At 43.9% G+C, this 10,966-nt stretch overlaps 1 protein-coding gene across 1 annotated transcript in view; it reads right to left on the reverse strand.

The window, feature by feature from the left end:
* Wwox (WW domain containing oxidoreductase) overlaps window positions 1-10,966 on the reverse strand; it is a 930,576-nt gene that overhangs the window by 46,731 nt on the left and 872,879 nt on the right. The gene's annotated exons all lie outside the window — the stretch shown is intronic.

Raw genomic sequence — 10,966 nt, forward strand, 5'->3', positions numbered from 1 at the left:
TGTGTTCAAGGGCAAACGTGGGTGTCATGGCCCAGGGTCGAGTGGGCTACTCCTCCTAGGCCTGGCCATTCTAGGGCCTCATCCCCATGGCGATGACTATTTCTCGAGGACCAGGGATAGTTGAGGCCACCATGGGCCCCATCTTTGTCACTGCTGCCTGGTAGTTAGGGGACAGCAGTGTTATCAGGGCAGCCAAATATAATAAGGCCTTGTGTTTCCCTTGCAAAGAGACAGTTGCCAGATTGAGAAATCTAGAAACAACTTTTCAGAATCTTTTCTCTCTCTCTCTCTCCCACACACTCTCCCGCCTGCCCCGCCTTCTCTCCACCTCCTCCACCTCCTTCTGCCAGTGTTCCCTGGGGTGTTTATTTTATGTGCCAAGCTTATGCTATGGGCTTTTTGTTTAATCCTTACAATAAACTTAAGTGGGAGAGAGACACTTATAATGACCTCCATCTTAGCGATAAAGAAACTGAGGCTTAGAAAGGTCAATAACTACTTCAAGATCATTTAGCTCATAAAGGGCACAGGGAGGATTAGAGGCCAGCTTTGCTTGACCCCAAAATTGGTGCTCTTAAACACCAGGCCACAGGCCACATTTATACCAAAGAAATCAGTACTGCTCTTTCTGTCTGCCAGAAAGCGAGTCCAAAATTTCCATTATCCACTAACCCATGGCAACATGTCTAATGAGGTCTGTGATAAATAACACAGGGGAGGGCTCTGAGGGGAGAAGTGGTCTTTCTCTGCAATGCTGACATAATCGCAGTAATGGGAATTGCAACAGCAGTAGACTAGGTGCCAGGAAGTGTGCTAAGTTACACACACACACACACACACACAAGTGTATTGATGGATGCATATATATGCATGCACATAGATGTACATATAAGTATTTATGTAGAGGTCTGTATACATGTATATCCATATGTACACACACAAAGAGATACATACACATACCTTTTCCTCTACTCTGTACCAATACTATTTTCCTGTTTCATCACTAAGTAAACTGAGGCTCACCTACATACTTTGCTCAGGGTAATAAGAGGGGACTGGTGTGCCAAGTAGGGCTGTAGAGCTGCATAAATCTTGGAAGCAGCCTACATGTCCATCAGCAGATGAATAGGTAATGAAAATGTGGTATGCACACACAGTGGAGTATTACTATGCCACAGAAAGGATAAACTTGAGTCGTTTGTAGAAAAATAGGTGCACCTTGAGACCATTATGTTAAGTGCAATAAAGCAGACACATAAATAATATCATAGCTCTTACACGAGAAATCCCAAATATAAACACAGCACAAAATAAAATATAATAGGAAAAAAGGAGTTAGATCTTTTGCAAAGGAGAGGAGGACCGAGACGTGGAGGGATGGGGAAAGAGAACAGAGGAAGGGTATTAATAAATGAATATGCAGAATGTTCATGCACCACCTCCCCCTGAGAAGTGTAATCATTACACGCTGCAAAAATGTACAAGTAAAAATGAAAATTGGAAAAGAGAATGAAAACAACACAAAGAACAAAATACAGTGTGAAATACTTCCATAATGGCTCTGTATCACTTATCAATATCCATAACACTTGGCAGTACTTCATTTCACTGACTCCTGCAGCAATCTTATGATTAGCTCCTGGCCACATTAGTATTGAGTGTTCCTATTGAATGGTCTCTGCTTTACAGACAATGGAACCAACAGTCCAGGGCATCTGTGACTTGTCTGGGGACAGCAGCTCATGGCGGGGACACGTAGACCAGACATCAGCACTCAGAATCCCACCCAGGGCTGAATCCATCGTGTTCTGTGAAGTCTCCCTTCCTCAACTCAGGCAGTTTGGCTCTGCTTGGTGGATCTGTGAACCAGAACATCCACGGATCAAAACCCTCCCCTCCTTGAAGTCCTTACACCTGACAGCTTCCATCCTGAGCACCCGGACTAGTGTTCGTTGGGGTGTCGCTGCCTCACCCCCCCCCCACACACACCTCTTTGCCTAGTGGATTTAGACAATGCACTCGATGCCAGCTCTCTCTTTGCAAATGGGAACAGATTCACAAAGCACCTGGCAGCAGCCGCTTGTCACGGGTTGTGCAGTCAGAAATAATTATGGGCGAAGTCAGTCCCAAACCCCAGAGCTCCCATCGTGTGGCTTGGGCCGGGAGTCAAGCCACCCCTCGGTGCAAAAGTCCTTCTTCCAAGAGCAGGTGTGGAGTCCACCCTGAGATGACAGCAAAGGCTGGGAGAAAGAAATAAATCCTGACTCAACCAGAAGGATTAAAAAGTCACCTAGCATGAGGAGAATTCGCAGTCCACAAATTTTTCTCGACTGAGTAAATTTAAAGAAATAAAACTAGATTGAGCATGCGTTTAATACTGGCTGCTATCTTTTGCTCTCCTCTGCTCAGTGGTTTGTTAAATATGAAAAGATTTGCCCTGCAAGGAGACATGGGGAGAGGTAATCTCCCAGGGACTCATCAGCTACCCTGTCCACCTTCCCCATGACCCAGGTGAAGAAGGGAGCTTCATTTTAGCCCAACACTCTGGTGCCCTGGTGCTGTGTACAAGTCTCAAATACCACCCTGGTATCACGACTGTCTCTTAATAGAGGGTGTGATATGTAAAGCTCATTCGAGATGCCAGGAGCTTCCCTCTCTGACCCTGGCTGCCTGAGAGGCAAATTGCATTAGAAAATGACATGCCATTCATCTCTCGAGTACTTGCAGGAACATTTAGCTAATTAAATGATTAATAAATTTAACACTGCTTTATAATTTCATTTAGCTGTGTTGGAAATCACACGGTGGGCTGCGTATGCGCCGAATGAGATTAGGTGGGAGTGAGGGTTTCAGAGGCTGCCCTGGTAATTGAGATTAGTCTATTACTACAGTGACCTTTTTAACTTTTATATTCTCTTGTTAAAGCGAAATAAAATTTTATTCACTTTTAAGGAATATTTACTTAGAGAAATTTACATGAAATTAAAGAAACACCAAGCCTGGAAATCTTCTGGGGCTGGAATCTATGCCTGCTACCTTTGTAATTTTCAGTCTCCTTAGGAAATTGTTCTGGAGTTGGCTGCAGACAGAGTGATGGACGGTATGCTTTCAGACAGTTCATTTAGTCATTCAATAAATGCTGAGACCCCACTGTGTCTTGGGACTGCTGTGGGTCCTGAGACTGCACCAGCGACCAGGACCCAGGTCCCTGTTTTTTGTGAATTTTAATTATGGTGGGAAAATACAGAAGAGAAGCAAATGAATAAACAAACAAATAGCACAGGACAGGGAACTGGAATGGGTGGCTGATTCAGTCTAGGAAATTTGGGGAAATCTCTCTTCTTTTTTAGTTTGCTTTGTGCAGCACTGGGGCAAAGGTCGAACCCAGGGCTGCATCCCCGTCTTTTTTTTTTTTTTAATTTTGAGACAGGGTCTTGATGACTTGCTAGGTTGCCCAGGGTAAGCTTGAGCTGGCATTCCTCCTGTCTCGGCCTCCTAGGGTGCTGAGATTGCAGGCAGGCCCACCATCACATCTAACCAGCTGAGGGTGAGTGAGCAGACAACTGGAAACGGCCCCTATGCGGCAGGACCTGTTGAAATGATTAAAGTAGCCAAACCTAACCCTAAACCTGCTCACCCTGCCTTCCGCAGTTCTGCTCCAGGAAACCATGTGACCTGTGTCTTGCGGTCCCTAGATAATAATAAGCCCCTGATCTTGAAGCATCTCCAGATAGCCCATTTTTCTGAGTAACTTTCACTTACTGAGTCCTACTGCATGTGAGCCAGCTGCTTCCCTGACACGGTCATCCTCCCTCACACAACCCTGGATAAGATGTAAGGTTTTTGTTTTTTGTGTGTTTTGTTTGTCTGTTTGCCATTTTACAGATGAAGAAACTGAGAGAGTTTAGGAATCTTGATCAAAGCTTCCTGGTTCTAAGTTTGGAGATAAATCTCAAACAGAGAAGATGTAGTTCATACAATCATGAAAGGTTTTCTTCTGTCTGAAATGAGCTGAGGACCACTTCTTAACAGACTCCTGAAGAGACTTGATTTTTATTCTTGGTTCATCCGGCTGAACTGGTTTGGGGTTCAGGTCTTCATTTCTTACTCAATCGCATTTTTCTTTTCACTTCACTTTGCCTGCCGACTCATCCAAGTACATTTATTTAGAATTCCTCTGCTTTCCCAATACTTTCTCTGAAGTTAATGTAAGTGAAAGGAAATGCTTAAAGAAATATCCAGCCATCCAGCCAGAGGGCCGAGCCCTAAGGGCATGACGGAGGATCCTCAAAGAATGTCACTCTTCTGACCACAGTTCACTTCACGTCTTGCAAATTTACAGATTCTACTGTAAAAGATTTTCTGTTGTTGCCCCCTCCCCGGCTTAGAGAGCAGATAAAATAAAAGGCCTTCCTTTTGGCAAGTGTTCAAACTCCAGTAGCTTCTACTCCAGGTAATTATGCATACATTCCTTGGATATTCTGCATATTTGAGCCCAGTCCTTCCCCACCTCTTAAATTTGAAATCCTGTGACACCTGATGTAAACCTTAAAATTTGTGAGCAATTACTTTTGTAAGAAGTGTGTCTGGAAAATAACATCTGTGTGTGATTCACACTTTTTTTTTGTCAACGTGTTAATTGTCTGGTTGTTAACTCTGACTGTGAATCTTCTGAGGCTTAAGAATTTTTAATTTTCCTTCCAACACCTTCTACATGGTGTGCAAAATCTAAACCCACCTGTGTAATTAGAATGTTCTCTGCTTTTAAAAAACTCCAATGGTTAGACCCGTGGACCATCACATTACTACCTAACGGAAGTAACAGATGAAGCTGAGCAGCAAAATGTGCACATCTTGAAGTGGTGACTTGCCTGCTTTCCTAGAAATCATTCAATATTTTTCTCTTCTACTAGGGATATGACCTTGTCAACTATGAGTTCTTTTAAGAGCTTCAAGTATTTCCATCATCTTCAGTGGGTATTTAAAAATTATCAGAGAGACTTATGGCTAGTTATTTTTTAAGCTGAAATTCTTCACACTAATTGCTCCCCCGCCCCTTATTTTCTATCACTTCGAAGTATTAGTCTGCTATGAATTCGACACCATACAAGGCCCCAGTGATACCCGACAAGGAAAAGAAAGTCTAGCTATCTACATGATGCTTTCCATCCAAAAGGTGTGATCCAGGGACCAATAACATTAGTGTCCCTTGGGAGCTTTTTAGGAATGTAAACATCAGGCCCCTCCCGGACTTCCTGTATTCACATCTGCACTTTTAAGCGGACCCCTAAGAGATCCACTGGACCTTCACAGTTTACCCAGCATTCCTCTAGACACAGGGTCAACCATGTATGGCAAGAAGAACAAACCCACCCAACTGCCTGGCTTTTGTTGTCACAGTCTGTTTGCGTGGTTCATGATCTAAGAAGGATTTCTACATTTTAAAGGATTATATGAATAACTACACAATGGTCTCAATTTGGTCTCTCAGATTGCAAAGTCCCAAATATTTTCTATCCGGATTTTTAAGCAAATATTTGCCAGCCTAGCATTAGAACGTAAATGAACGTAGAACCCAAAGTCTGCGTGAAGGCACAGATGAAGGCGAGGTTTTGAAATAAGCCTGACACCCTAACCCTGGATCCACCGAAAATATCTGCCAGAAGAACAACTATGTTCTTTTCTCTCCCTTCACAAAAACCATCCTTTATGTTTAATAGGAAAACTGGCGCTGACCACCTTGTCTTGGATCAGGGTTTTAAGAGATACAAGTGTAAAATGATTTTCATAGCTCATTCGCAGAGACCCATTAGGACCTCCTAGGCAGTTAGCCCCAGAGCTAGAAAAACCCAGAAAACATGAAAATTGGTACAAGGGGTTCTGTCCAAGTACCCCGTGAAAATGTTTAGCATAAACCTAAAGGTTATTATTTTACAGCGAGCACCCACCTATCTGCAAAAGGGCTGTGGGTTTTTTTTTAAATGTCACAAACATTTTAGCTTTTACAATTAAGAAAACACAAAATTCTCACATAGTATCCCACCATCCTAAAAGAGTGGTTATTTCTTGTCGATTTGATTAATCATTATTTCTTCTTGCAAAAGCTTCACCTTTTTGATATTCACATATCCTATCCATAGCTCTCTCATGTTGAAGATGAATGAGAATGAAAAGAAGGGAAGATAAAAATCAAAGTCATAGAACCGAGAGGCAGAAGTAAGATCAGTTCATCTTCAGAAAGAGAAATCCAAACAGTGACCGGAAGCAGATTCCTACTGGGCCAGCCGTCCCTCCAGGGGCCAGTAGACACTTACGTACTTGTTGCAGTAGGTTCTATTAAGAGACTTCAGTCGGTGTTGAATTGAGGTGGAAAGACCTAAGCTGCCTACTTTTTGTACCATTTAGAGCTTTAACATTGAACAAATAGGAATTTGTTATTTAATGAGTGTGTAATTCATCAACTCAGCTGATTAGAACAGGGACCCTAGGGAGCTGGAGTAGAGCAGTTGTACTTTGCTTTCTTTTCTCCCAAACTCCAAATATCTGTGGAATGTGGCCATGGTGAACATCCAGGAAGGTGGAACAGGGTGGTGTGGACTGCCCAGCCTGGTCCATCTATAGGCCTAGAAAAATCTTTCAAAGTGTAGGGGATGCAACTTGGCCCAGGGCAGCTCTTCTGAGTGTAGGTTACAAAATCTGTTCTTTTTAGCGTGGGTCTCCCTAAAAGATCAGGCACTTCTATGACCACAACAAAACACAATACAAAAACAACATTAAATAACAGATGATATTAAAGCTAGTGTCAAGCTAACTTCTAAAGGGCTTTGGAAGAAATTAAAAAGTATGCCTGGTGAGATTAAAGCATTCTGTGATCCCCAATTTTTATTTAATCATCTGGGGTAGGCGACTGTGCACAGGTATTATTAGTACTGTTGCTCAGGCCAGCACACAATCTGTGCTTGACTGTGAGCTGCTCCCTGGCTAGGGATCCACAACATACAAAGACAAAAGTTCTTCTGACAGTCCCCAGATGACTTGGTGGGCTCCCTGCCACAAGTGGCTATCCAGGGACATCTGTGAGCTCTAAATGAATACCTACAAACAGAGGAGGGGATTATGCCTGGCTTCCTTCTCAATGGGATGGCTATTAGGGTGACAAGGTTGACTCTAGAGGCTCCAGAAAGTTTGATAGGGGCCTCCCAAAATGGAGATGGGAAGCTTGAGAGGACTGGGTTCAAGTCCCAGCACGGGCACTTCTAGCCAGCCCTTGGTCTCCTCTGGGCCTCAAGTGGGATTCATACTCCTGCCTGGCAGGATGCTGAGGAGACTAAAAGGAGAAATACAGCAAGCACCGGACACTGCTATGTACTTGGAGCACTCTGGGTCCCCTTGTACTGTGCTCTTCAGTGCCAGGCCTTTGCTCCTTCTGCCTTCATGCCCACCATGCAGGGCTGCATAGAGTTAGCTCTGTTCTCCTCCTTCACTGTCTCCTCCTCCTGCAAGCCTTGCCTGCCCTCCAGGACCAGAACAGTCCTTTCCTTGTGATCCCAGCACCCACTTCCATTCCTGAGTTTTCCTCACAGACTGCAACGAGGTCCTCTCAGTCCCTAGGAGTGAGCTCATGAGGACCTCCTGGAACCATCACACCCAGGGCTGCCCCCCGACACACAGAAGGGGCTGGAAGTCAGCCCCACTATGGGACAGCTCCCTGGACTCTGCATATCACAAGCTGACTGGTGACAGCTCTCTCTCTCTCTTTTGTAAAGCTTGGCTTTCTGCCTTTTAGCTTCACCCTAGACCCCTCTTGCTCTTGCTTCAGGTGGGAGGAGGCTGGAGGATGCTCAGCCCAGACTTGCATTTGGCCCAGCAGTGAAGCCTGGTCTTTCCCATCCATCATCCCTCTGTCAGCACGGGTCAGTGAATCCCGTGCCTTGGGGCCTTCGGCCTGACACAGTGAGGGAGGCAGACAGAAGTTTTGAGGTACTGCTGAGAAAAAGTGAAATTATTAACCAACTTGTATTCTACAGGAACTGGGGTAGGACAGATTTCTGACTGGTACTGGAGGACAGTAAAGGAGTAGTAAGGTTGAAGCTTTATATGTTTCCCAACCTCAGATTAATAGAGTGACAACAAGATCTACTCCACTGTCTATAACCGAGGCTCTTTGTCATCTGTTCAAGATTCAGCTTCTAGATAATCTCAGCTTTGGGATGTGATAGTTCATGACTAAAACAACCAAAAGGGTAAACAAAGGACCAGTCACGGAGAAGAGCATTATAATTATATTCGAGCTGAAGCTTCAATATTGACACCAGGGTTTTTTTTTAGTACTTAGAGGAACTCTGGTTTCAAATATGTCGCTTTGGTGGCTCAGAGATCCTCATGGGGTGGGTGTCCCAAGACCAGCAAGCAAGCCCTTGCCACCAAGTATCATGTCCATTTCTTCTCACCTGTCTTCCGGCATGCCTGAGCCATGGCACGTCCTCCATGTTCTGCGTTAATTCTATGAGAAAGGCTTGAAGCTTGTAGCAGACATCATGCACCCAGCTCCTCTGCCTCGTAAGCCCCAACATGATTACACCATTGTTACTCATCACAGGCCTAATTCCAGATCTCAGATGCATAAAATGGCCACACTTGGCCTCCAGTGTGTGGACACTACTCCTGCAGGAAGAGCAATGCTGGTTGCTACCCCTTCCCACCCCCACCTCCTGCCAATGTTGTGGAATGTCTGGCCAAAGAGAGAGTTCACACACTCTCCTCTCAGGGAGAAGTGAGAAACCACGGATTTGGGGGAGTCCACACCACCCTTGCTAGACCTATACAGTTAGTGACCTCAGGAGTCACTACAAAAGTCAGTGACTTCTGTCAGAAGAAACCTCAAAGGGTGTCACATCAACCATCCCAGGGCAGAATGTCCCGGATTTAGAATGCTTAAGGCGCGTGGTGACACTTCTACAGTTAGCTGTGAATCATACCGGAAAAGCAGGGGTAACGCTTTCCGGTGGAAGTCAGTGTTTCCTCTTTAGCACGGAAAACATAGATTTATATATTTAAGAGGTGTGCCCAGAGCAGGGTTGAATTTTTATAAAATGACTAACTGTAAAAAGGAGGAAAAATTCCTGTGGAGTGTCCAATAAAACCTCCAGTCAGGGAGAGATGGAAAAGACTCAGAAACTAGGTCGAACAACTTTTCTACACCCATGATCTCAAAATGGGGGCCCGCGGGCTGAGTCCGGCCTGGGGTTTTATTTAATCTGCCTCACTCTTGTTTGGCCTAGGCCATTGAATTCATGCAACTATTTATAAATTATATGACTTTATATTTGAAAATATGTAAGTATCTAGTTTTTGCAGAAAAAAATGGGAGGTTCTGGCAAAATTGGGTCTCATATGTACATGGCACAATTCATGTGGCATGTCCCTTACAGATGAGATACGGACTCTGTCTTTGAAATTTTTTTTATTGATTTTCCTGTGCTGGGGACATAGGTCCAATGCCATGTATCATCTTATACACAGACAACTTCATTCGTTTATTCTAGCTGCCTGGCACCTCTAGACATTAGCAATTGTCCTGTTCTCCACTATTTAACTATTAGTAGGTTTTAATCTCCAAATTCCTAATGAATGAGTCAGAGAGACATTATACTGAGCAAGAATTCCATCATCAAGAAAAATTAAGAAACGGAGAACAAAGTTCAAAGTTGTTCTTTCACCTGTCTAAGAATCTGTGAAATGGGAAAACATCTTTTACCAATAACAAGGGTTTTCATTTTCAATCTTCAACTAAAGGTTGGCTAAGCAGAGCTAGTCTTGATGGAACAGGATCATCCTCAGTGAGTCATATCTGTGAGTCTGCTCAACGGTCTTAGAACGAGAAGCCTAATCAGAACACAAAGTCCTTGGCCATGAAATTATTTCCTTCTTAGGTTCCCATAACAAACATAAAAGGCCTCCTTTTCAAATTCTGTCCTCATGGATGTGCTGCTGCTGGTCACTGGCACGTGAAGGCCTCTTTTCCAGTGCTGTGTCTGGATGTGTGGATGAACAGATGGGACTGAGCCCTCCTACCTCAATGGCTATGTGCACCACAATGCCCGTGCAAGATGACTGACTGAGTGTGGATGCAGCAGTTAGGCTGACAGAACTGAGCAATGCCTACTAAGCAAAATGAGGCCAGGACCTGGATGCTGGCCTTCTGCCCTCACTCACTGGCTGTGGGCCTAAATGCAGTCTGTGGCTGAGTGCCAGCAGAGAGAGAAGTACAAACCAAAATATAGGCAGGCAGGTTATTTATGAGGCATGAAACTAAATGCTCATTGGTTTTTATGCAACTCAAGCTGAGCTCCACAGTGGCTGATGGGGCTCAGTTGAGAGGAGTCCACAGGAGGAAGCTGTGTTCTTCTCTCCCATCCTCCTAACCACAAGAATGGAACCTCCCCAACAAATATTTATAAAGCATCTTCTCCTTGTTAGGTACCCCGCTGAGATTGAAGTTTGCTGAATAAAAGTCAATGGACTATGAACAAAATATTAGCAAAGTGAATCCAACAATGCGTAAAACCACATAGATACCATGACTGAGTGGAATATGTTCCAACTATTCAAGACTGGGTCAATATTCCAAAAGCAGTCAATCTGCAGTATTCTACCACAGCAACTAGCTAGAGAAGAAAAGTCATATGATAATATTAGCTAGGATAGGAAAAAGCAGTTGACAAAATGGAATGAATACCCACTTATGATTTTTAAAAAGCTTTTGGCAAATTAGGAACAAAAGAGAATTAGTTGATAAAAAAAGTAATGTACTTACAAAATTCTCACTGCTACTATCATATTTAGTGGTAAAATATGGGTGACTTCCAAAGAGCAGTACCAAGGTAGGAATATTCTCACCACCCTTACTCAATATAGTACAGTAAGTTAGAACCACTCTAATAAGGAAAGAAAGAATTCACACTGG

This window comes from Heterocephalus glaber, unplaced genomic scaffold (assembly GCF_053883595.1).
Source record: "Heterocephalus glaber isolate CG9 unplaced genomic scaffold, H.glaber_assembly_v1.0 deba00000071, whole genome shotgun sequence".
Taxonomy (NCBI): domain Eukaryota; kingdom Metazoa; phylum Chordata; class Mammalia; order Rodentia; family Bathyergidae; genus Heterocephalus; species Heterocephalus glaber.